The sequence below is a fragment of the Anomaloglossus baeobatrachus genome, chromosome 5 (assembly GCF_048569485.1).
Source record: "Anomaloglossus baeobatrachus isolate aAnoBae1 chromosome 5, aAnoBae1.hap1, whole genome shotgun sequence".
NCBI classification, from domain to species: domain Eukaryota; kingdom Metazoa; phylum Chordata; class Amphibia; order Anura; family Aromobatidae; genus Anomaloglossus; species Anomaloglossus baeobatrachus.
This window is the reverse complement of record NC_134357.1, coordinates 162744464-162771346: the sequence shown is the minus strand read 5'-3', so window position 1 is coordinate 162771346 and position 26883 is coordinate 162744464. Positions and strand designations below refer to the sequence as shown.

The 26883-nt window shown below is 45.2% G+C and overlaps 1 protein-coding gene across 2 annotated transcripts in view; it reads right to left on the bottom strand.

Annotated features, from left to right (window-relative positions):
- The window catches only part of LDB3 (LIM domain binding 3), a 282469-nt gene that overhangs the window by 241426 nt on the left and 14160 nt on the right, over window positions 1-26883 (bottom strand). The window lies entirely within an intron of this gene.

Below are 26883 nucleotides of genomic sequence, written 5' to 3'. Positions count from 1 at the left end.
CTCTAGGAAGCCACATGCTCGCCATGCTTAAAGCGCAACTCCAGAGGGATTTCTCATTGCACCGCTGGAGTGGTGCTTTAAATGTAAATCCCCTGACCCCTGTATTATATTCACCTTCCAGATGCTTCATCTTCTATTGCCACCGCCCCCGTCGGTCTCCAGCAATTGGTGACCTGTCAGCAGCTCTAGTGTTTCATGGCATGCGCCAAAGGTCACAAATCTATACAACTCTATGAGAGCCTCGTTCTTGTTCTCATAGACTTGCATTGGGAGCTTGTGATGTAACTTCTGACTTCCAGTCAATCAAAAATTACAGTCTCAAGATAGTGTTGTGGGACCAGAGCGGCGTCGGTAAACAATGAAGTGAACCAGAAAGTGAGTATATGAGGGGGGCAGGGAGCTTACATTTAAAGCACCATTTTAGCTTTGGAAAAATGCCCCACTGGAGTGATGCTTTAACAGTATAGAGTAAAGCGGGCTTTACACGCTGCGATCTCGCTAGCGAGATCGCAAGCGAACGTACCCGCCCCCGTTGGTTGTGCGACACGGGCAAATGGCTGCCCATGCTGGACAACCTCGCTTAACCCCGTCACACACACCTGCCCTGCGACGTCACTCTGGATGGCAAACCGCTTCCTTTCTAAGGTGGCGGTTCGTGCGGCGTCACAGCGACGTCACACGGCAGGCATCCAATAGAAGTGGAGGGGCGGAGATGAGCGGGACGTAACATCCCGCCCACCTCCTTCCTTCCGCATTGCCGGTGGAGGCAGGTAAGGAGATGTTCGTCGCTCCTGCGGTGTCACACATAGAGATGTGTGCTGCCGCAGGAACAACGAACAACATCGCAAATAAGCAGAAAACGATTTTTTGTTTCAGGACGTCCTCTCCGCAGCAAACGATTTTGACCGCTTTTACGACCGTTGAAGGTCGCTCATAAGTGTTATACACTGCGATATCGTTAATGATGCCGGATGTGAGTCACAAACACCGTGACCCCGACGATAATTCATAAACGATATCGTAGCGTGTAAAGCCCGCTTAAGAAACAACGGCAGAGAACCCACTTCAGAAAAATGACCGCAAGTATTTTCCTGACTTCTTTGCCTCATAAAACGTGCCGACATCTAAACAACACCATGTGAACATAGCCGAAATCTTCCTCAAAAACTCCAAACTCTACAAAAATTTGGAGTTTCTCTTCCAAATACTCAGCAAAACACTCAGTGTGAACATACATCACTTAGGCCATGTGCGCACATTGCGTTTTTTTCTGCATTTTGGCTGCGTTTACAACTGCACTGTGTCATTGACAAAATGAATGTGTTTTGATTCCCCAGCAAAGTCTATGAGAATCATGCAAAATCTGTGCGCACGATGCTTTTTGAAACACAGCGTTTTGATTGTCAAAAATCTGTCAAAACCTTTGTGTTTGAAGAAGCAGCATGTCAATTGTTTTTATCATTTTGGCTGCGTTCTACAACCATTGAAATCAGTGAGTTGTAGTAAAAACGCTGCCAAAATGTTAAGCAGTGCGTTTGCATTGCATTAGTGTTGCGATCCGCATGTTTTTTTCAACATAACAAAGGCAGGTCTTTCGTCTTTCTGTCTCTATCAGTCGGTCTGTTGGTCGGTCTCTCTCTCTCTATGTCTCTATCTCTCTCTGTCCATGTCGGTCTCTCCCTCCCATCCCCTCTCTCATACTCACCGATCCACGATCACCGGCGCGGCGCTGCACAGCGTTCACACTGTGGCGGCTTCTCCTCTTTTGAAAATGCCGGCCGCTCATTAATCCATCACTTATTCCCTGCTTCCCTCACCCACCGGCGCCTATGATTGGATGCAGTGAGACACGCCCCCACACTGAGTGACAGCTGTCTCACTGCAACCAATCACAGCTGCCGGTGTGCTTGTCTATATCGAGCAGTAAAAAAAAATAATTAAGTAATTGAAAAAAAACGACGTGCGGTCCCCCCCCCATTTGGATACCAGCCAGGGTAAAGCCACATGGCTGAAGGCTGGTATTCTCAGGATGGGGAGCTCCACGCAATGGGGAGCTTCCCAGCCTAACAATATCAGCCAGCAGCCGCCCGGAATTGCTGCATCTATTAGATGCCATAGTCCCGGGACTTTACCCAGCTCACCCCAAATTGCCCTGGTGCGGTGGCAAATGGGGTAATAAGGAGTTAATGGCAGCAGCCCATAGCTGCCACTAAGTCCAAGATTAATCATGACAGGCGTCTCCCCGAGATACCTTCCATAATTAACCTGTACGTTAAAGAAAATAAACACACACAACAAAAAATCCTTTATTTGAAATAATAAAAAAAAAACCCACCCTCGCTCACCACTTTATTAAGCCCCGAAAACCTCTCCAGGTCCGGCGTAATCCATGGAGGTACTGCGACGCTCTCAGCTCTGCTACATTAAGGTGACAGGAGCTGCAGTAGAACACCGCTGCTCCTGTCAGCTCCACGCAGAAACTGAGGTAAGAAGCGCAATCAGTGATGATGACACTCAGGTCACTCGCGGCCACCGCTGGATCCTCCAACTTTGACAGCAAGTCGCCCGAGTGACTGAAGTGTGCTGTGTAATCAGCGATAAAGTCACAGGTGAGTTGTGGTCTCGGGTGGAGGACTCCAGCTTGCCGCGGGTAACCTGAGTGACGGCAGCGCAAATCGCGCTGCTCACTTCAGTCACTTGGGATTAGCGGTCACCGGTGAGTCCTTCACGGGTGACCGCTAATCAGGACGCGAGACAGACAGAACCGCGGTATGACAACAAAGTCGGGTGAAGTTCACCCGAGTTCATTCTCATTGCACATCGCTGTCTGCTGTCAGTGGGTATGTAGCAACGTCATTGTGCATCACACACAGAACATTTTACATGGACAACACACGGACATTACACGTACGTATCCCACGCACACATGGCTAGCATACGCCATCCCCAAGATACCTTCCATGATTAACCTGTAAGTTAAAGAAAATAAACACACACATCCAAAAAAATCTTTTATTTGGAATGAAAGACAATAAAACACCCTCTTTCACCACTTTATTAACCTCTCAAAAACAACTCGAGGTCCGACTTAATACACGCAAGGTCCCACGACGCTTTCAGCTCTGCTACATCGGAAGCTGACAGGAGCGGCAGTAGAACACCGCCGCTCCTGTGAGCTCCATGCAGCAACTAAAGTGAATCGCGTGATCAGCTGTGCTGTCACTGAGGTTACTCGCGGCCACCGCTCTCAGGTGGAGGACTGCAACTGTGGCCGCGAGTAACCTGAGTGAAAGCACAGCTGATCGCACGGCTCACTACAGTCACTCAGGGGATTTGCGATCACATGCGAGTCCTTCACGTATTACCGCAAATCAAGCCGCGGCACACGCACAGAGCCGCGCGATCACAATGAAGTCGGGAGAAGTTCATCCGAGTTCATTCTGATCACGCCGCACTGTCTCGCAGCCAGCCCTGCTCATTTTGACAGTGCGGTCCCACTCGACTCTGCTGCAAGTCTATAGGGATGCTGCAGAGCCGAGTGGGACCGCACTGTGAAAAATGTGCGTTCTGGATGCTTTTCCCACTCTGTCTATAGCAGAGCAAGCATCTAGAAAGTATGAATTCTGCAGGAATGCGCGCATGTTGCGTTCTGCCAAATGCGTCTCCGAACGCAGCTTTCTCGGCTGCGTTCTGAGACGCATAGGCAGTGACTTGCACGCTGTGGAATAGAATGCAACATGCGCACATGGCCTTAGAGCTTTTTTAGGAAATTTCTTGGGTGGATCCTCTCCAAAATCATCCTCAATAACTGTTTAAAAAACTGTTGCAAAATTCTTGCAATTCATTTAGATGAGAAATCCACTTTGCTGTTAATATGAATTTTTGAGCATTTTTTATTTAATTTTGAACAAGTTTTGGAAAACACCTGGTGTAAAAAGTGCATGTCATATCTTTGAAGAGGATTCTGAAGAAATTGTCTCCAAACAAGGCACTGTCAAATGGCTGCAAGTAATCCTTCAGGGAAAAAAAACTCTTTCAAAACTCTTCAAAATCGCATCAGGTTAAAAAAAAAACTTTTTCAAAAACTCCCCAAAAAGGAAAAAAGTTTCCTGAAGAGGTTTCTACTTTAAAACATACAATTTTTGAAGTGTTCAAAAAACTCAGTGTAAACATAGTCTTAAGGGTGCTTTACACGCTGCGACATCGCTAACGATATATCGTCGGGGTCACGTCGTTAGTGACGCACATCCGGCGATGTTAGCGACATCGCAGCGTGTGACACCAATGAGCGACGATCAACGAGCGCAAAAACGTGAAAAATCGTTGCTCGTTGACATGTCGTTCATTTCCTTAATATCGTTGCTGCTGCAGGTATGATGTTGTTCGTCATTCCTGTGGCAGCACACCTCACTATGTGTGACACCGCAGGAACGCCGAACATCTCCTTACCTGCGTCCACCGGCAATGAGGAACGAAGGAGGTGGGCGGGATGTTCCAGCCGCTCATCTCCGCCCCTCCTCTGCTATTGGACGGCTGCCGTGTGACGTCGCTGTAACGCTGCACGAACCGCCGGCCAGAACGAGGTCGCAGGGAAGGTAGGTCCGTGTGACGGGTGTTAGCAATGTTGTGCGCCATGGGCAGCGATGGAAAGATTCATGTAACAAATCAGCTTGCATGTGAAAAGATGACTCAAGCCAATTACCTGTGTAATTGGGATAGAACCAATATTAGGCCCCCTTCACACGCACGTGAAAAACACGTGCGTGTCTTACGTTCCATTTTTCGGGTCCATGTTCCGTATTTTATGTCCGTTTCTCCGGCACGTGTGACATCCGTGTGATGGCGTATGCTAGCCGTGTGTGCGTGTGATACGTACGTGTAATGTCCGTGTGTTGTCCGTGTGAAATGTTCCGTGTGTGATGCACAATGACGTGTTTGGTCCGTTTCCTTATGTACCGGAGACACGGACACACGTACTCCAATGTTATTCAATGTTTGGAGTTACACGTGCGTTTTTCCGTACGGTCCGTGTGTCCGTGATACATATGTGTATCTGTACTACACGGATGCATGTCTGTTTTCTGCACGGAACACACACACATGCACCCAATGAAATTCTATGGGTCCGTGAGCACACGTACGGGACACGGATGCATCTCCGTATGGTCCGTGTACGTTTTGTGCTTTTTTGAAGCGATGTCGGTCAATCTTTTTTTCTTTGTATGTCAGTCAATCTCCCTCAGTCTGTCAGTCGATCTCGCTCTCTTGTCTGTCCCTCAGTCTGTCGGTCAGTCCCCCCCCTCTCTCATACTCACCGTTTCCTGATCACCAGCGCGGCGCTGCACAGCTGTTAAAAAAACTCCGGTGGCTTTTAGCATTTTGAAAAAGCTGGCCGCTCATTATTTAATCTCAAATTCCCTGCTTTCCCCGCCCACCGGCGCCTATGATTGGTTGCAGTGAGATACGCCCCCACACTGAGTGACAGCTGTCTCACTGCAACCAATCACAGCAGCCGGTGGGCGTGTCAATATAGAGCAGTTAAAAAAAATAAATAAATAATTAAGATAAAAACATATTCGGTCCCCCCCAATTTTGATACCAGCCAGGGTTAAGCCACACTGCTGAAGGCTGGTATTCTCAGGATGGGGAGCTCCACGTTATGGGGAGCCACCCAGCCTAACAATATCAGCCAGCAGCCGCCCGGAATTGCCGCATCCATTAGATGCGACAGCGATGCGACTTTCCCCGGCTCATCCCAAATTGCCCTGGTGCGGGGGCAAACGGGGTAATAAGGAGTTAATGGCAGCAGCCCATAGCTGCCAATAAGTCCAAGATTAATCATGACAGGCGTCTCCCCGAGATACCTTCCATGATTAACCTGTACGTTAAAGAAAATAAACACACACAACGAAAAATCCTTTATTTGAAATAATAATAAAAAAAACCACCCTCGCTCACCACTTTATTAAGCCCCGAAAACCCCTCCAGGTCCGGCATAATCCATGGAGGTCCCGCGACGCTCTCAGCTCTGCTACATGAAGGTGACAGGAGCTGCAGTAGAACACTGCCGCTTCTGTCAGCTCCACGCAGAAACTGAGGTGAGAAGCGCAATCAGCGATGATGACGCTCAGGTCACTCACGGCCACCGCTGGATCCTCCAACTGTGACAGCAAGTCGCCCGAGTGACTGAAGTGTGCTGTGCGATCAGCGATGAAGTCACAGGTGAGTTGCAGTCTCGGGTGGAGGACTCCAGCTTGCCGCGGGTAACCTGAGTGACGGCAGCGCAAATCGCGCTGCTCACTTCAGTCACTCGGGATTAGCAGTCAGTGAGTCCTTCACGGGCGACCGCTAATCAGGACGCGAGACAGACAGAACCGCGGTATGACAACGAAGTCGGGTGAAGTTCACCCGAGTTCATTCTCATTGCACGTCGCTGGCTGCTGTCAGCGGGTATGTAGCAACGTCATTGTGCATCACACACGGAACATTTCACATGGACAACACACGGACATTACACGTACGTATCATACGCACACACGGCTAGCATACGCCATCACACAGATGTCCCACATACCGGAGAAACGGACATAAAATACGGAACACGGACCCGAAAAACGGAACGTAACACAGGCACGTGTTTTTCACGTGTGTGTGAAGGGGGCCTTAGGCTGGGATCAGACGAGCGTACAGCATCTGATGTGAGAGCAGTGGATGCAATATGCTAATGACCCTTGGCTCAGGTTGTGCTGTGAGCGTGAACATTGTCGAGTATCATTCACTATGATCCGGTTCTGTGATCGCCATCTTCTCCATTGCCTGTCTCTGCATATATCACAGTGTACACAGAAGTCAGCCTGCTGTTTCACATGCAGCAATAGACTTGTATGGATGTGAGGGATGTGAGAATTGCTGACAAAAGCAGCATGCTTTTCAGTCTGAGAAAAAAATCACAGATCGGAACAACTCCATAGAATATCATTGTTACGAGTAGAATGTGATTTATTATCATATTCCACTCATTTGACTTAGGCTAAGTTCACATTTCCGTTGTTTTGTATCAGTCACATGCGTCGCTTGACGCATGTGACTGATGCGCAGTACAACGCTGTACAACGGATGACAAAGAACAGAATTCTTTGTCGGATTCCGTTGTGTGCGGGGGACGGAGTTCGGACGGGGTGGAGTTCGGGGTGGGCGGGGCCGTGGCACTGAGGACGTCAGTGCCGCAGGGACTGCAGGACAGGTGTGTGTGTGTGTGTGTGTGTATACACATGCTGAATGCGGGAGGGGGCGGAGCCGAGCGGGGAGCAGGGCCAGGCGCTGAGGATGTCAGTGGCAGTGCTGCGGTCTGCATGGCTGGGGACAGGTGAGTGTATGTGTGAGTGAGTGTGTGTGTGTGTGTGTGTGTATACATGCGAAGGGGGCGGAGCCAAACGGGGGGCGGGGCCAGACGAGGGTGTCAGTGGCAGTGCTTGTCTGCATGGCTGGGGACAGGTGTGTGTGTGTGGGTGTGTGTGTGTGTGTATACACATGCTGAATGCGGGAGGGGGCGGAGCCGAGCGGGGGGCAGGGCCAGGCGCTGAGGATGTCAGTGGCAGTGCTGCGGTCTGCATGGCTGGGGACAGGTGAGTGTATGTGTGAGTGAGTGTGTGTGTGTGTGTGTGTGTGTATACATGCGGAGGGGGCGGAGCCAAACGGGGGGCGGGGCCAGACGAGGGTGTCAGTGGCAGTGCTTGTCTGCATGGCTGGGGACAGGTGTGTGTGTGTGTGTACATACATGTGCGGAGTGCGGGAGGGGGCGGGGCCGAGCGGGGAAGTGTCGGCCTCCCTGCACACGTAACCAGACTAAATATCGTGTAACGGCAGTCCCTGATGTTTACCTTGGTTACCCGATATTTACCTTGGTTATGGGCCTACACCGCTTAGCGCTGGCTCCTTGCACCATAACCAGGGTAAATATCAGGTAACCAACCAAAGCTGGTGACGTGTGCAGGGAGCCAGAGAGCATGCGCAGCGAAATCCGATGGATCGCGCTGCTCAAAAACGTTACATGCTGCGTTCCTCCCGCCCGGCGGTCAGTCGTTCCACGACTGATCAGTCGGGCGGAGGGTGCAACACAGCATCATCAGTCACAATCCGCTGCTCATACAAGTCTATGGGAGCAACGGAATCCGCTAAACGGATTCCGTTGTTTACAAGAGCAGCGGATTGTGACTGATACATTTTAGCGGAAATGTGAACTTAGCCTTATACATTTGTGTGGTAGAGCCCTAAGGGTTCGCTCACATCTGCGTATAAAAAAATCGCTCGATTTTCATACAGAAAAGGGCTGTTAGTGAAATCCGTTTGGTATTCTATATATCATGTGAGTGCTATGCGAGTGCGTTTTTTTATTGCTTAGCTCCCTATGACATACGTATGCCATCCATATGCAATACAGTTTTTTCTCTCAGCAACGTTTCTTCCACAATCATTTACAGGACCACTCACAGTTTTCTATGCTACAGAATGGGTGTAATATATAATAAAATAATATATAATAATGTATCCGTAAAAAATGGAGGGCATATAAATGGTCCTTGTGCAGTCCGTTTTTTCTTCTTGCACCCGTTGACTTGCATTGCCGAGTTTCGGCATTTTACACAACCATATGCAATATGCTGCATTTTTTTTCTTCAGCCAAAACTCACATATATGGAATTGTCATTGATTAACATTGGTTATAAAATCACATTACACTCTTGTTTATTTATATGCAGATGTGAGCGAACCCTAACAGGAAGATTGTAGTGGCGCAAGTTTGGTTCATTAGAACTGCAGATCTGGGGCTGGGCTGGATATAGATGTAAAAATGTACTTAAATTACATTCATTTGGATTATGTTAACTTTTCACTTATACAAGTATGTCACCTAATTATTACAATTTTATATAGCAATTTACTATTTGATCCTCTTCTCTCTATCAGTTCAATTAATGTAACCATTTTTAGTTTATTTTTGTTTTTGTGATTTGCTGCCAGTTGCTATAATAAACATTTCAATAGAAGGCTTCATTATTTGGAAGGCAGATGTTGAAAACCATTAGATTATGGCAATGTTCACATGTCCAGTAATTATCCGTTAGAACGGGTCCAGCAGCAATCCATTGACAAATTTATTGTGCAGACTTACTTATGGTACTAGGGCAGACTGCAGGGGTGGCACCTGATTAAGGCTTGCTCACATGAGCATACAGTGCTGGCCAAAAGTATTGGCACCCCTGCAATTCTGTCGGATAATACTCTGTTTCTTCCTGAAAATGATTGCAATCACACATTTTATGGTATTATTATCTTCATTTATTTTGCTTGCAATGAAAAAACACAAAAAAGAATGAATCAAAAATCAAATCATTGATCATTTCACATAAAACTCCAAAAATGGCCCAGACAAAAGTATTGGCACCCTCAGCCTAATACTTGGTTGCACAACCTTTAGCCAAAATAACTGCAAACAACCGCTTCCGGTAACCATCAGTGAGTTTCTTACGATGCTCTGCTGAAATTTTAGACCATTCTTCTTTGGCAAACTGCTCCAGGTCCCTGAGATTTGAAGGGTGCCTTCTCCAAACTGCCATTTTGAGATCTCTCCACAGGTGTTCTATGGGATTCAGGTCTGGACTCATTGCTAGCCACTTTAGAAGTCTCCAGTGCTTTCTCTCAAACCATTTTCTAGTGCTTTTTGAAGTGTGTTTTGGGTCATTGTCCTGCTGGAAGACGCATGACCTCTGAGGGAGACCCAACTTTCTCATACTGGGCCCTACATTATGCTGCAAAATTTGTTGGTAGTCTTCAGACTTCATAATGCCATGCACACCGTCAAGCAGTCCAGTGCCAGAGGCAGCAAAGCAACCCCAAAACATCAGGGAACCTCTGCTATGTTTGACTGTAGGGACCGTGTTCTTTTCTTTGAATGCCTCATTTTTTTCCTGGAAACTCTATAATGATGCCTTTTCCCAAAAAGCTCTACTTTTGTCTCATCTGACCAGAGAACATTCTTCCAAAACGTTTTAGGCTTTCTCAGGTAAGTTTTGGCAAACTCCAGCCTGGCTTTTTGGGAAAGGCATCAACATAGAGTCTACAGGAAAAAAAGAGGCATTCAAAGGAAAGAACACGGTCCCTAAAGTCAAACATGGCAGAGGTTCCCTGATGTTTTGGGGTTGCTTTGCTGCCTCTGGCACTGGACTTCTTGACCGTGTGCATGGAATTATGAAGTCTGAAGACTACCAACAAATTTTGCAGCATAATGTATGGCCCACTGTGAGAAAGCTGGGTCTCCCTCAGAGGTCATGGGTCTTCCAGCAGGACAATGAACCAAAACACACTACAAAAAGCACTAGAAAATGGTTTGAGAGAAAGCACTGGAGACTTCTAAAGTGGCCAGCAATGAGTCCAGACCTGAATCCCATCGAACACCTGTGGAGAGATCTCAAAATGGCAGTTTGGAGAAGGCACCCTTTAAATCTCAGGGATCTGGAGCAGTTTGCCAAAGAAGAATGGTCTAAAATTCCAGCAGAGCATTGTAAGAAACTCATTGATGGTTACCGGAAGCAGTTGTTCGCGGTTATTTTGGCTAAAGGTTGTGCAGCCAAGTATTAGGCTGAGGGTGCCAACACTTTTGTCTGGGCCATTTTTGGAGTTTTATGTGAAATGATCAATGATTTGATTTTTGGTTCATTCTTTTTTGTGGTTTTTCATTGCAAGCAAAATAAAGATAATAATACCAAAGAATTTGTGATTGCAATCATTTTCAGGAAGAAACAGAGTATTATCCAACAGAATTGCAGGGGTGCCAATACTTTTGGCCAGCACTGTATAACACGGCCAAGTACTTTCTAATGTTTTGTCGGATTGCACTCGCTCCAGTATTATACAATGGAGCAGTATCCACCAACGCTTTTTTTTCATGCCAAATGACATGAGAAAAAATATCACTGTGTGCAGTGATTGGCAGCGTATATAGGACGGGACACACTCATTTAAGTCAACAGGTGCTTGCAAAACATCAGTACGCACTCGGATCACATCCTAGTGCAGTCCAATATACGCCAAGACGGAGAATAGAGAAATTAATGGAAATTCTCGATCTTCTAATCAGCTGTACTCCGATTATTGCATGCAAGAGAATAGGCTCACAGTAAATGACACACTGCTCACACTCGGATCCGAGGTTGAGCTATATGTAATTTGCATAATCAGGCTGATCTTCTTCCATGAGAGAATATATGCTAGTGTGAGCATACCCTAACAAAGATATATCTCTAAGGCCCCTTCACACATAGGTGAACAACACACTTTTTTCACTGGCGTGACAAAGGTGCATATGTCCCTCCGTGTGCCGTGATTCTGGCACACGTGGGATCTCTGTGTGCTATCCATGATAATACATGGAGATCAGACACTTATACTCTCCTGTCCATGCTGCTGCTGTCCGTGGTGCTGATATATCCCTTGATGCTGTGTCCGGCTGCTGCTGTGTCCGGCTGCTGCTGTCTCCCCACTGCAGCTACTTCCGGGTCAGCTGTGCAGTGCATGTTCATGAGCATAATTAGCCAGCCTGGAAGCAGGAGACAGCAGCGGCTGAAGACAGCATCGCTGACATGTCTCTGTGTGGAACACACGGAAACACATGTGCACCGCACGGAAACACATCAGTGAGCAATCACTGATGTGTGCGCACACCCATTGATTTTAATGGGTCTGTGTATGTTCGTGATTCTGGTTCATATAAAAACTGCAACATACGTACCAAAATCACTGATGTGTGAAGGAGGCCTTAAAGACATTTTTTTCATATCCTCTGTTCTATCAGTCAAGATTGCAAAACCACCGCTTGACAGGGAAGAGGAGTCGGCCGAGACAAAACACTGACAGCAGAGCAAAGAGCGCAGGAAGGATACCAGCATAGCACTACTCTCTCCTGTGCAAAGTGAGCCTTGAGAAGCATTACAGCAGTGTGTCTCTGATCAGCTGCTGGACTAAGCTGAGCATCACATTACATACTCATCAAAAGCACCTCTGGGAACTAATTCCCACCTTTACCTAGGGGCATATCTCGGTAAGTGATTCATTTGAATTATGTTATGGGTCTGGACAGTGTCAGACAAGGGTAGCACGCGCTCACCAGTAACATTTACTCTGGGAGCCCACTGTTCAATTACATGCAGAGCAAAGAAACACTTTGTCCCTGCACTGCAATAAACATTTACAGCCAATCAGATGCCAACAGCTAACACTGGCATGCCAGTCATAGGCGTCACATAGCAGTGACATCATGTGTCACCTATAACAGGTACAGTCAGCTACAGAAGAGTCCTCTGTCTGTACCTGTTAAGGGGGTAAAAGGGAACAAACAGTTGAAACCAGTAGTTTACATACACTATCCAAAAAGACACATCTGCATTTTATTCTCACTATCTGACATGAAATCAGAATAAACTGTTCCTGTTTTAGGTCAATTAGGAACCAAAATCTAATATATAAAGCTCAGTGTGTGTGTGTGTGTGTATGTATGTCCGCTAAGGAATCCGCACCGTCGCATTCACAATCACGAAATTTTGCACAAACACTCCATGTGACTCAGGGAACGTCATAGACTATGTTTGGGCGGGAAGATTAAACCCCGTGCTTTCCAGTTACTCTACAAAATCCTGCCTCCATTAATCTGAATGAAGCTGGGAGCTCCTGGCTATAAATAGCAACTGTCAGTGGTTGCTATAGGAACAAAATAAACTGTTAGTAAACGAAGCTTATGTGTGAGGTAAAAAGATGTCGGTGGTGAGATGGATAGAGAAAGACAAAGACAGCCCGGGAAAGAGACAGCCGGGGAAAGAGACAGCTGGGCAAAGAGACAGCTCGGGAAAGAGACAGCCCGGCAAAGAGACAGCCCGGCAAAGAGACAGCCCGGGAAAGAGACAGCCCGGGAAAGAGACAGCCCGGGAAATAGACAGCGTGGGAAAGAGACAGCCCGGGAAAGAGACAGCTGGGCAAAGAGACAGCTCAGGAAAGAGACAGCCTGGCAAAGAGACAGCCCGGCAAAGAGACAGCCCGGGAAAGAGACAGCCCGGGAAAGAGACAGCCCGGGAAATAGACAGCGTGGGAAAGAGACAGCCTGGGAAAGAGACAGCCCGGGAAATAGACAGCCCGGGAAATAGACAGCCCGGGAAATAGACAGCCCGGGAAAGAGACAGCCCGGGAAAGAGACAGCCCGGGAAATAGACAGCGTGGGAAAGAGACAGCCTGGGAAAGAGACAGCCCGGGAAATAGACAGCCCGGGAAAGAGACAGCCCGGGAAAGAGACAGCCCGGGAAATAGACAGCCCGGGAAAGAGACAGCCCGGGAAAGAGACAGCCCAGGAAATAGACAGCCCGGGAAAGAGACAGACCAGGAAAGAGACAGACATACAAACAGACAGCCGGGCAAAGAGACAGCCGGGCAAAAAAACAGCCGGGCAAAAAGACAGCCGGGCAAAAAGACAGCTGGATAAAGAGACAGACGGGCAAAGAGACAGATGGGCAAAGAGACAGCCGGGCAAAAAGACAGCCGGGCAAAAAGACAGCCGGACAAAGACAGACCGGCAAAGAGACAGACGGGCAAAGAGACAGACAGATACAGAGATTGAGACAGATAGACTGATGCAAATACAGACAGAAAGATAGAAATAGACAGACAAGGAAAGAGACAGACAGCGAGACAGACATCGACACACAGACAGAGACTGGGAGAGAGACAGACAGAGAGTTACTATCCCAGGCAATGCCCGGGTACTACAGCTAGTCTAATATATAAAGTTGAGTGTATGTGTGTATGTGTGTGTGTGTGTGTGTGTGTGTGTGTGTGTGTGTGTGTCCGCTAAAGGAATCCGCACCGTCGCATTTACGAAATTTTACACAGACACTCCATGTGACTCAGGGAACGTCATAGACTATGTTTGGGTGGGAAAATTTAACCCCGCGCTTTACAGTTAGTCTCCAAAAATTCTAGGAAAGGGAAAAATCGGACCCAGCACCAATTCCAAAATTATATAAAAATCAAACTTCTTTATTAATACATGGTTAAAAAATTCTTATATGAAGACCATGGTGAAGAGTATGGAACATAGCACTTTACGCGTTTCGGACTTCATAAATTTAAAAACAAAAAACTAGTCCTTAATCATAAGTAGTCTATGTGTGGTGAGCAATGGACTTATATAGTGATTCCTACCTGGAAAAGGAAGAATGGGAACTCAGGAATTAGTCATACAAGGGTGTGTGTCCTGAATATGCTAATTGGATGAGAGAGAGAGCGTGTGTAGAAAAAATACTTGCATGGTTGGATCTGGAAGGTATTATGTAGATGGTGTTAAGTAAAAATGTATATTAGAAAGAATGAATTAATCGTAAGAATTGGACATGGGAATTAAAAAGAAAATGTTGTATGTCTGTATTATAACAATTTGAAATAAATTATGATATAAGGCTAAGATTAACTCACATATGTGTGATATTTGAGCAATATTGATATTTCTTCATATAGGGCTTCAAATAATTCTGTGAGAATTCTTATGCCTAAATATATTAAAACCAATGGGAAAATACGGATGGAAAATATATGTGTGCATATATACATGTACCTCACTACACGTGTACATACATCAGGTGAGCTGAAAATCTTTCTTTTTCTCCAAAAATTCTGCCTTCATTAAACTGAATAGAGGTGGGAGCTACAGGTTATTAATAGCAACTGTCAGTGGTTGCTATAGGAACGAAATAAACTGTTAGTATTAGCTTGTGTGTGAGGTAATATGATGTCGGTGGAGAGATGGATAGAGAGAGACTGAAAAACACAGACAGACACAGAGAGACAGACAGAGACAGACGTGGAAAGAGACAGAGACAGACGAGCAAAGAGACATACCTGGAAAGAGACAAACGGGCAAAAAGACAGCCCTGGAAAGAGACAACCCTGGAAAGAGACAGCCCTGGAAAGAGACAGCCCTAGAAAGAGACAGCCGGGGAAAGAGACAGACGGTGAAAGAGACAAACGGGGAAAGAGACAGCCCTGGAAAGAGACAGCCCTAGAAAGAGACAGCCGGGGAAAGAGACAGACGGTGAAAGAGACAAACGGGGAAAGAGACAGCCCTGGAAAGAGACAGCCGGCCGAAGAGACAGCCCTGGAAAGAGACAGCCATGGAAAAGAGACAGCCAGGCAAAAAGACAGACGGGCAAAGAGACAGATGGGCAAAGAGACAGACGGGCAAAGAGACAAACCTGGAAAGAGATAGACGGGCAAAGAGACAGATGGGCAAAGAGACAAACCTGGAAAGAGACAGACGGGCAAAGAGACAGACCTGGAAAGAGACAGACCTGGAAAGAGACAGCCCTGGAAAGAGACAGACGGGCAAAGAGACAGACGGGCAAAGAGACAGGCGAGCAAAGAGACAAACGGGCAAAGAGACAGATGGGCAAAGAGACAGCCCTGGAAAGAGACAGCCCTGGAAAGAGACAGCCCTGTAAAGGGACAGACCGGGCAAAGAGACAGACCAGGCAAAGAGACAGACCAGGCAAAGAGACAGACCTGGAAAGAGACAAACCTGGAAAGAGACAAACGGTCAAAGAGACAGATGGGCAAAGAGACAGACAGGCAAAGACACAGATGGGGAAAGAGACAGACGGGGAAAGAGAGAGACAGACAGACACACACATAGAGACAGACAGACATAGAGATGGCGACAGATAGACTGATACAAATACAGACAGATAGAAACAGACAGAGACATAGATGCAGACAGACAGACAGTGACACACATACAGAGACTGGGAGAGAGACAGAGAGACAGTTACCATCCTGGGCAACGCCTGGGTACTACAGTTAGTTATTTATATTTGCCAAATGCCAGAATAATGAGGCTGAATGTTTTAAGGCATTTTTATTACTTTCTACAAAGTCAGAAGTTTACATACACGAAGAGTACTATGCCTTTAAACAATATAGGACAGAATATATGATGATGTCATGTCTTTGGAAGCTTCTGATTTATTAGCTGATTTATTATATATCTGTTTATTAGCAAGATCTGAGTTAATTAGAAACAGTAATGTGGATGTATTTTAATGCACACCTGAACCACATTGCTTTTTTTGTGCAGCATCATCGGGAAGTCAAAAGAACTCATCCAAGATCTCTGGAAGAGAATTGTAGATTTGCACAAGTCTGGTTCATCCTTGGGTGCTATTTCCAGACACCTGAAGGTGCCTTGTTCATCTGTACAAACAATTATAAGCAAATACAAACAAGATGGGAATGTTCAGCTATCATACTGCTCAGTAAGGGGTACTTCTCATATAGCGAGATCGCTGCTGAGTCACAGGTTTTGTGACGTACCAGTGACCTCATCAGCAATCTCGCTGTGTGGGACACTAAGCAGTGACCTGGCCCCTGCTGTAAAATCGCTGATCATTGCACACTGTTCTGGTTCATTTTTTGCTCGTTGGTCTCCCGCTGTGCAGCACACATTGGCGTGTTTGACGGCGGTAGACCAACAAGCAATGACTCTGTGTAAGCAGCGTACGCTGGTAACCAGGATAAATATCGGGTAACTAAGCAAAGCGCTTTGCTTGGTTACCTGATATTTACCCTGGTTACCAGCGTACACCGCTTACAGGCTGCCAACGCTGGCTCCCTGCACACGTAGCCAGGGTAAATATTGGGTAACTAAGCAAAGCGCTTTGCTTATTAACCCAATGTGTACCCTAGCTAAATATACAGGAAGCCAGCGCTGGCAGTCTATAAGCGGTGTACACTGGTAACCAGGGTAAATATCGGGTAACCAAGCAAAGCGCTTTGATTAGTTACCCGATATTTACCCTGGTTACTAAGCGCAGCATCGTTACACGACTCGCTGGTGGCTGGTCGCTGGTGAGATCTGCCTGATTGACAGGTCACTAGCGACCCTGTAGCGACGTACCAGCGATCCTGACCAGGTCGTATCGTGGTCGGAATCGCTGGTACGTTGTTTAGTGAGACGTTAGCGAGGGGAGATGGGTTCTGTGTACAAGAGATGAACATGCTTTGGTCAGACATATGGATATCAACCCAAGTACAAAAGCAAAAGACCTTGTGAAGTTGCTGGCAAAAACTGGTAAGATTGTGTGATTATCCAGAGAAACGAGTACTGCCTCAACATGGGCTGAAAGGCCACTCTGCTTGGAAAAAGCCATTAAACCAAATACAACATATAAAGGCCAGATTATCTTTGCAAATGCACACAGGAAAAAAGACCTTAATTTTTGGAGACATGTCCTGTTGTCTGTCAAAACTAAAATTGAACTATTTGGCCATAATGACCATTGTTAAATTTGGAGGAAAAAGGGAGACGTTTTGAAGCCTAAGAACACCATCCAAACTGTGAAACATGGGGGTGGCAGCATAATGTTGTGGGATTGATTTGCTGCAAGAGGGACTGGTGTACTCACATAATAGTTGCATCACAAGGAAAGAAGATGATGTGGCAATACTGAAGCAACATCTCAAGACATCAGCCAAGAACTGAAAGCTCAGGTGGGAATGGGTCTTCCAAATGGACAAAGACTCGAAGCACACTGTCAAATTGGTTACAAAGTGGCTTAAGGATAACAAAGTCAATGTTTTGGTGGGGCCATCATAAAGCCCTGATCTCAATCCTATTACAAATTTATGGGCAAAGCTGAAAAGGCTGGTGTGAGCAAGGCGACCTACAAACATGGCTCAGTTACACCAGTTCTGTCAGGAGGAGTGGACCCAAATTCCTACCAACTATTGTGGCAAGCTTGTGGAAGGATATTCAAAACGTTTGACGCAAGTCATAGTTTGATGGCAATGGTACCAAATACTAATGAAATGTATGTAAACGTTTGACTTTGCAGAAAGTAATAATAATGCTTTAAAATATTCTCTCTCATTATTCTGGCATTTGGCAAATATAAAGAATTTTGGTTCCCAATTGACCTAAAACGGGAAAGGTTTATTCTGATTTTAGTGAGAAAAACATGCATATGTGTCTTTTTAGACAAAGTTGTGCCTAGTCCTAATCTGGCACAACCTAGTAAATATGCCTGTTTGGCTGATATTAGAAATGCAGGCCCAGGACTAGGATCACTACAACAGGATGTTGCTCCTAGAAACCAGGAAAACGACTGCTGTAGGAAGGAGGGACATAGGAGTGCAGCAAAGCCCAGACAGATGTTGGTGGTAGGGGACTCTGTAATTAGGCAGACAGACAGGGTCATCTGTCGCCAAGACCGTGAATGCCGAACAGTGTGTTGTCTCCCGGGTGCTCGGGTTCGGCATATTGCGGATTGGATAGACAGATTGCTGGGTGGACCTGGGGAAAACCCAGCAGTCATGGTGCACATTGGTACTAATGACAAAGTTAGAGGCAGGTGGAATGTCCTTAAAAATGATTACAGGGAACTAGGAGAGAAGCTGAAGTCCAGGACCTCCAAGGTGGTGTATTCAGAAATACTACCGGTGCCACAAGCATCACTATAAAAACAGCAGGAGCTTAGGGAAATAAAAATGTGGCTTAGAAAATGGTGCAGGAAGGATTTGGGTTAATGGAGAACTGGGCCGACTTCTCAGTCGGCTACAGGCTGTACGGTAGGGACGAACTACACCTCAATGGAGAGGAGGCAGCTGGGGGGAGGGTAGTATAGCAAATAAGGGGATGGAGACATTGAGAAAATAGGGGTAAATGAAGGTTTGGGGGGCTGGAACATGCAAGGAAAGTAGGGAGGCTAGGAGTAAGGAATGCGTTAATAGTATTAAATGTTTACTGGCAAATTCAAGAAGTCTTTCAAACAAAATGAATGAATTGGAGACTTTTATGTCAACCATGGATTATGATGTGGTGGGCAATACAGAAACCTGGCTGGATAAGAGCCATGACTGGGTGACAAACGTAGAGGGTTATACTACATTTAGGAAGGACAGGAAAGAGAAAAAAGGTGGTGGGGTGCGAATATTTATCAAATCTAACCTAAGACCTGTGTTCAATGATGACATTGGGTGGAGCTGCAATAATGTACAGTCAGTATGGGTAAATGTACATGGGGAGGAGAATAATGGAAAGCTGCTAATTGGAGTTTGCTATAAACCTTCTAGCATAGACGCCCCCGGAAGAAGCCAGGGCGAAACGGCGTTGGGGTGAAGGGACTGTTCACCCAGATCCTGGTTTAGTTACAGTGCCATCAGGTATTTACCGTCCGATATTTATTTAGATCTAGGTGCTGATCATTTTAACAGAGAGTAAATACCCAGCCACTAGGAGTTTATAGTATAATTGTAGTTTAATCAGTATTGGTTCTTATGGTGTCTGTATACAGTAGGTATTTTACCAGCAGCACTTGTCCAGGTGTTTCTGTTTTAAACAGCAATAGCGATATTTGCTATTCTGGCTAATTCTCCTGAGCTTCCCTGCTTATAAGTGACAGTATATTATCTGGGTATTAAATTGGTCCCTTACAGGATATCTCTGTTTTTTTAAGATGTATTTTAATTGAATGTAATAAAATTTAAATCTTTTAACATGAACCACTGGTATGTTTCCTAAATTGGGGGGACCGGTTTCTGAGTTGTTCTAAACCTTCTAGCATACCTGAACAGATAGAAGGTGAAATGCTGCAACAAATTGAAAAGGCAGCTAATAATAATCGGGTCCTTATTATGGGGGATTTCAACAATCCAGACATACAGTGGGACATAGAATCTTTGGGTCGTGCTAAAAGCTGTAAGTTCTTATCTACAATTGAAGACAATTACTCTCTCAGATGGTAGATGAACCAACAAGGGGATAAAATTTACCAGATATGGTCCTGTCAAAAAGACCAGATACAATTTCAGATCTACAGGTCCCGGAGCACTTGGGCACCAGCGTTCATAATATGGGAAGCTTCAAAGTAATATTCAATAGAAAATTTGAAATGGGAAATGCTAAAACCTGGAATTTTAGGAAAGCTGATTTCAACAAATTAAGGGAAAAGCTTTTAACGGTGTAGATTGGAACAATGTCATGGTAACTGGGGATACCGAACATAAATGGGGTAAGATTAAGGATATACTACAAGAGTCCTGTAAAAAATGTATACCTTCTGGTAATAAAATGTCCATGAATAAAAAGAAACCACTATGGATAAATAAGATTGTACAAAGTATAATAAAACAAAAACAAAGGGCATTTAAAATTTTGAAGGCTAAGAGTACAGAAATAGCATTTCAGAAGTATCAAGATATCAAAAGAAAATTTAAAAAAGAAATCAAGCAAGCAAAATTAGCTACTGAAACAAAAATCGCCAAGGACATTAAAATAAATCCCAAAATCTTTTATAAATACATGAATGCCAAAAGGAAAACAAAGGATAGTTTCGGCCCCTTAAAATATAATAAGTTAGTTATAGAGGACAAAGAAAAGACTGAGATATTAAACAGGCACTTCTCATCAGTGTTCACCAAGGATCTACGGATCATTCAACAAGTTAAAAATCAAAGTTCACCACCCAATATAATTAATTTAACACAAGAAAAAGAACACCTGCATCTAAGTAAATTAAACATTGACAAAACCCCCGGGCCATATGGCATTCATCCATGAATATTGAGGGAATTGAGCTCAGTAATTGACAGACCACTGTATTTCATCTTCTTAGACTCGCTTGTAACAGGGTAGGTGCCTTAGGATTGGAGAATTGCTGATGTGGTACTGATATTTAAGAAAGGTAAGAGGGTAAATCCAAGCAACGTTTTTGCAAAGTTTTTCAGGGCATTTTAAGGGATGACATGCAAAAATATATTGCAGAAAATAATATAATAACTGACAAACAGCATGGATTCATGAAAGATAAGTCATGTCTAACCAACCTGTTGGGGTTCTATGAGAAGGTAAGTGCAAACCTGGATATTGGTAATGCAGCTGATGTGATTTATTTGGACTTTGCAAAGGCATTTGATACGGTACCACATAATAGCCTTATACTGAAGCTCCAGACTCAGGGACTAGGGGAAACTATATGCATCTGGTTAAGGAATTGGCTAAAAGATAGGAAACAAAGACTATACATAAATGGTACATTCTCTAAATGGGCTATAGTCAGCAGTGGGGTGCCGCAGGGATCTGTGCTAGGACCGATTTGTTTTAATCTCTTTATAAATGACCTTGTGGATAGGATTGAGAGTAAAGTGTCAGTCTTTGCTGATGACACCAAACTGTGTAGGATAATAAAAACTGACCTTGATAGTACAATATTACAAAACAATCTGGATAAGATGTCAGAATGGGCAGATACTTGGCAAATGAGATTTATGTGGATAAATGTAAAGTAATGCACCTAGGACGGAGTAATCCTATATACGTTATACATTATACATTATACATATGCGTATACATTAAATGGAACTAAACTTGGGACTACAGAAAAGGAGAGTGACTTGGGTATTCTCATTACAAATAATCTGAGCAGCAGCACTCAGTGTCAGGCCCTCTTCACACGTCCGTGAAACACGTGCGTGTTCGGTCCGTGTCCGTATGTCCGGAGACACGGACAAACGTGCACCAATGTTAATCTATGATTGTGGTCACACGTGTGTTATTTCATTATGTCCGTGTGTGCGTGTCCGTGATCCGTATGTGTTTGCGTTTTGCACGGATGCATGTCCGTTATCTGCACGGAGCACGCACACGTGGACACAATGAAAGTCTATGGGTATGTGCACACACGTTAGTAAACACGTATGCATCTACCTATAGTCCGTGTCCGTTTGGTGTTTTTATTTCTAGTGATGTCGGCTATTCTTTCTATTTCTGTGTATGTCGGTCAATCTCCCTGAGTCCGTCTGTCTCTCTCTCTGTCTTGTCTGTCCCTCTCTCACAGTCTGTTGGTCGGTTTCCCCCCCTCTCTCATACTTACCGTTCCCCGATCTCCGGCGCGGCGCTGCACGGCATTCACACTGCTGCGGCGGCTTTTACTATTTTGAAAAAGCCGGCCGCTCATTAAACAATCTCCTATTCCCTGCTTTCCCCGCCCACCGGCGCCTATGATTGGTTGCAGTGAGACACGCCCCCACGCTGAGTGACAGGTGTCTCACTGCACCCAATCACAGCAGCCGGTGGGCGTGTCTATACTGTGCAGGAAAATAAATAAATAAATAATTAAAAAAAAACGGCGTGCGGCCCCCCCCAATTTTAATGCCAGCCAGATAAAGCCATACGGCTGAAGGCTGGTATTCTCAGGATGGGGAGCTCCACGTTATGGGGAGCCCCCCACCCTAACAATATCAGTCAGCAGCCGCCCAGAATTGCCGCATACATTATATGCGACAGTTCTGGGGCTGTACCCGGCTCTTCCCGATTTACCCTGGTGCTTTGGCAAATCGGGGTAATAAGGAGTTATTGGCAGCCCATAGCTGCCAATAAGTCCTAGATTAATCATGTCAGGCGTCTATGAGACACCCTCCATGATTAATCTGTAAGTTACAGTAAATAAACACACACACACCCGAAAAAATCCTTTAATAGAAATAAAAAACACAAACACATTCCCTCATTACCAATTTATTAACCCCGACAAACCCTCCATGTCCGGCGTACTCCACGGACCTCCAGCGTTGCTTCCAGCATGAAGGTGACAGGAGCTGCAGAAGACACCGCCGCTCCGGTCACCTCCAAGCAGGTAATGAACACAGCCGCGCGATCGGCTGAGCTGTCACTGAGGTTACCCGCTGTCACTGGATCCAGTGACAGCAGGTAACCTCAGTGACAGCAGCTGATTGCGCTACTCACCTCAGTTGCTGCTTGGAGGTGACCGGAGCGGCGGTGTCTTCTGCTGCTCCTGTCACCTTCATGCTGGAAGCGACGCTGGAGGTCCGTGGAGTACGCCGGACATGGAGGGTTTGTCGGGGTTAATAAATTGGTAATGAGGGAATGTGTTTGTGTTTTTTATTTCTAATAAAAGGATTTTTCGGGTGTGTGTTTTTTTACTGTAACTTACAGATTAATCATGGAAGGTGTCTCATAGACGCCTGACATGATTAATCTAGGACTTATTGGCAGCTATGGGCTGCCAATAACTCCTTATTACCCCGATTTGCCAAAGCACCAGGGTAAATCGGGAAGAGCCGGGTACAGCCCCAGAACTGTCGCATAAAATGTATGCGGCAATTCTGGGCGGCTGCTGACTGATATTGTTAGGGTGGGGGGCCCCCCATAACGTGGAGCTCCCCATCCTGAGAATACCAGCCTTCAGCCGTATGGCTTTATCTGGCTGGCATTAAAATTGGGGGGGACCGCACGCCGGTTTTTTTTAATTATTTATTTATTTATTTTCCTGCACAGTATAGACACGCCCACCGGCTGCTGTGATTGGGTGCAGTGAGACACCTGTCACTCAGCGTGGGGGCGTGTCTCACTGCAACCAATCATAGGCGCCGGTGGGCGGGGAAAGCAGGGAATAGGAGATTGTTTAATGAGCGGCCGGCTTTTTCAAAATAGTAAAAGCCGCCGCAGCAGTGTGAATGCCGTGCAGCGCCGGGGATCGAGGAACGGTGAGTATGAGAGAGGGGGGAAACTTCAGTCACTCGGGGGATTAGCAGTCACCGGTGAATCCTTCACAGGTGACCGCTAATCAGTACTCGACACAGACAGAGCCGCGGTATGAGGATGAAGTCTGGTGAAGTTCACCCGAGTTCATTCTCATCGCGCAACTCTGTCTGCTGTCAGCCGACATTTATAAACGACATTGTGCATCACACACACGGACATTCCACACGGACATTCCACGTACACATACACGTTAATTCCACACGCACATACGGACGTTCTACACACAAACACGGCTAGCATACGCAATTCACACAGGTGCCACACGGACCATAAAAACGGACACAAAAACGGGACACGGACACGAAAAACGGCCCGTTACACACGTGCGTGTTTTTCACGGACGTGTGAAGGGGGCCTCAGGCAGCAGCTGCAAAAGCAAACAAGATTTTAGGGTGTATAAAAAAAGAAATTAGATTCCGTGATCCCAACGTATTGTTACCCCTCTATAAATCCCTTGTAAGGCCACATCTAGAATATGGGATCCAGTTTTGGGCTCCACATTTTAAAAAGGACATTCAGAAGTTAGAGTCAGTTGAAAGGCGGCCAACTAGACTATTACAAGGGGGGGCAGGCCTCCCATATGATGACAGGTTGAAAAAGTTAGATATGTTTAGCTTAGAAAAAAGACGTCTCAGAGGAGATCTCATTTATATGTATAAATACATGTGTGGTCAATATAAAGGACTGGCACATGACTTATTTCTTCCAAAGAGTATACTAAGGACCAGGGGGCACTCACTGCGAGTGGAAGAAAAGCGATTCCGACAGCTAAATAGGAAAGGGTTCTTTACAGTTAGAGCGGTCAGACTGTGGAATGCCCTACCACAAGAGGTAGTAATAGCAGATAATATAACAGCTTTTAAAAAAGGACTGGATGATTTCCTCAGTACACACAACATTATTAGTTATAAGTGACTTAATGACAAAATGTACAATTGGTGGAGAAAGGTTGAACTAGATGGACCGAGGTCTATTTTAAACCTATGAAACTATGTATGTAAACTTCTGGTTTCAACTGTATATACCAGAAAGAGGCCCAGGATGGGCGACATATATACCGGAAGAAATCAATGATGGACACATATATTTCAGAGGATCATAGTGGGGGACATTTGTACAGGAGAGGGACATTACAAACTTTGCTTTAATTATGCCACTGTGTTTCTTATATACTGTATAAATCCAAATGAAAATTTGAATTTTCGATGACCTATGTCTAGCATGTATGTAATCTGGTGCCGCATGTATCTAATGTGAGTGATGTGTGTGGCAAGTATCTAATATGTTAGTGACGTGTGTGGCATGTACTGTATATACTGTGTGAATGAAGTGTGTGTGACATGTATGTACTGTGTAAATGACGTACAGTACAGACCAAACGTTTGGACACAACTCATCTCTAGAACAACTATTAAGAGGAGACATTGTGCAGCAGGCCTTCATGGTAAAATAGCTGCTATGAAACCACTGCTAAGGACAGGCAACAAGCAGAAGAGTCTTGTTTGGGCTAAAGAACACAAGGAATGGACATTAGACCAGTGGAAATCTGTGCTTTGGTCTGATGAGTCCAAATTTCAGATCTTTGGATTCAACCACCGTGTCTTTGTAGAAAAGGTGAATGGATGGACTCTACATGCCTGGTTCCCACCGTGAAGCATGGAAGAGGAGATGTGATGATGTGGGGGTGCTTTGCTGGTGACAATGTTGGGGACTTATTCAAAATAGAAGGCATACTGAACCAGCATGGCTACCACAGCATTTTGCAGCGGTGTGCTACTCTATCCGGTTTGTGTTTAGTTGGACCATCATTTATTTTTCAACAGGGCAATGACCCCAAACACACCTCCAGGCTGTGTAAGGGCTATTTGACTAAAAGGAGAGTGATGGGATGCTACGCCAGATAACCTGGCTTCCACAGTCACCAGACCTGAACCCAATTGAGATGGTTTGGGGTGTGCTGGACCGCAGAGTGAAGGGAAAAAGGCCAACAAGTGCTAAGCATTTCTAGGAACTCCTTCAAGACTGTTGGAAGACCATTTCCAGTGACTACCTCCTGAAGCTCATCAAGAGAATGCCAAGAGTATGCAAAGCAGTAATCAAAGCAAAAGGTGGATACTTTGAATAATCTAGAATATAAAACATATTTTCAGTTTCACACTTTTTTTAAGTATTTCATTCCACATAATTTCATTCATAGTTTTGATGTCTTCAATGTAAATCTACAATTTTTAGAGTCATGAAAATAAAGAAAACTCTTTGAATGAGAAGACGTGTCCAAACTTTTGGTCTGTACTGTATGTGTGGCATGTATGTACTGTGCGAATATCGTATGTGTGGCATGTATGTACTGTGTGAATGACGTGTGTGTGGCATGTATGTACTGTGTGAATATCGTATGTGTGGCATGTATGTACTGTGTGAATGACGTATGTGTGGCATGTATGTACTGTGTGAATGACGTATGTGTGGCATGTATGTACTGTATGAATTTCATATGTGTGGCATGTATGTACTGTGTGAATGACATGTGTGTGAATGATGTGTGTGTGGCATGTATATACTGTGTGAATTATGTGTGTGGCATGTATGTACTGTGTGAATGGCGTGTGTGTGTGACAAATATGTACTGTGTGAATGTCTTATGTGTGGCATGTATGTATTGTGTGAATGATGTGTATGGCATGTATGTTCTGTGTGAATGTCTTATGTGTGGCATGTATTTAGTGTTTTAATGACATGTGTGTAACATGTATGTACTGTGTGAATGACGTGTGTGGCATGTATGTGTGTGAATCATGTGTGTGGCATGTATGTACTGTGTGAGTGATGTGCATGTATATCTAATGTGTGAGTGATGTGTGTTTTTGCAGAATATATCTAATGAGTGAGTAATGTGTATGTATATCTAATGTGTGAGTGATGTGTATGCAGAATATATCTAATGTGTGAGTGATGTGTGTTTTTGCAGAATATATCTAATGAGTGAGTAATGTGTATGTATATCTAATGTGTGAGTGATGTGTATGCAGAATATATCTAATGTGTGAGTGATGTGTGTGTAGAATATATCTAATGTGTGAGTGATGTGTGTGCAGAATATATCTAATGTGTGAGTGATCTGTGTGCAGAATATATCTAATGTGTGAGTGATGTGTGTGCAGAATATATCTAATGTGTGAGTGATGTGTGTGCAGAATATATCTAATGTGTGAGTGATGTGTGTGTAGAATATA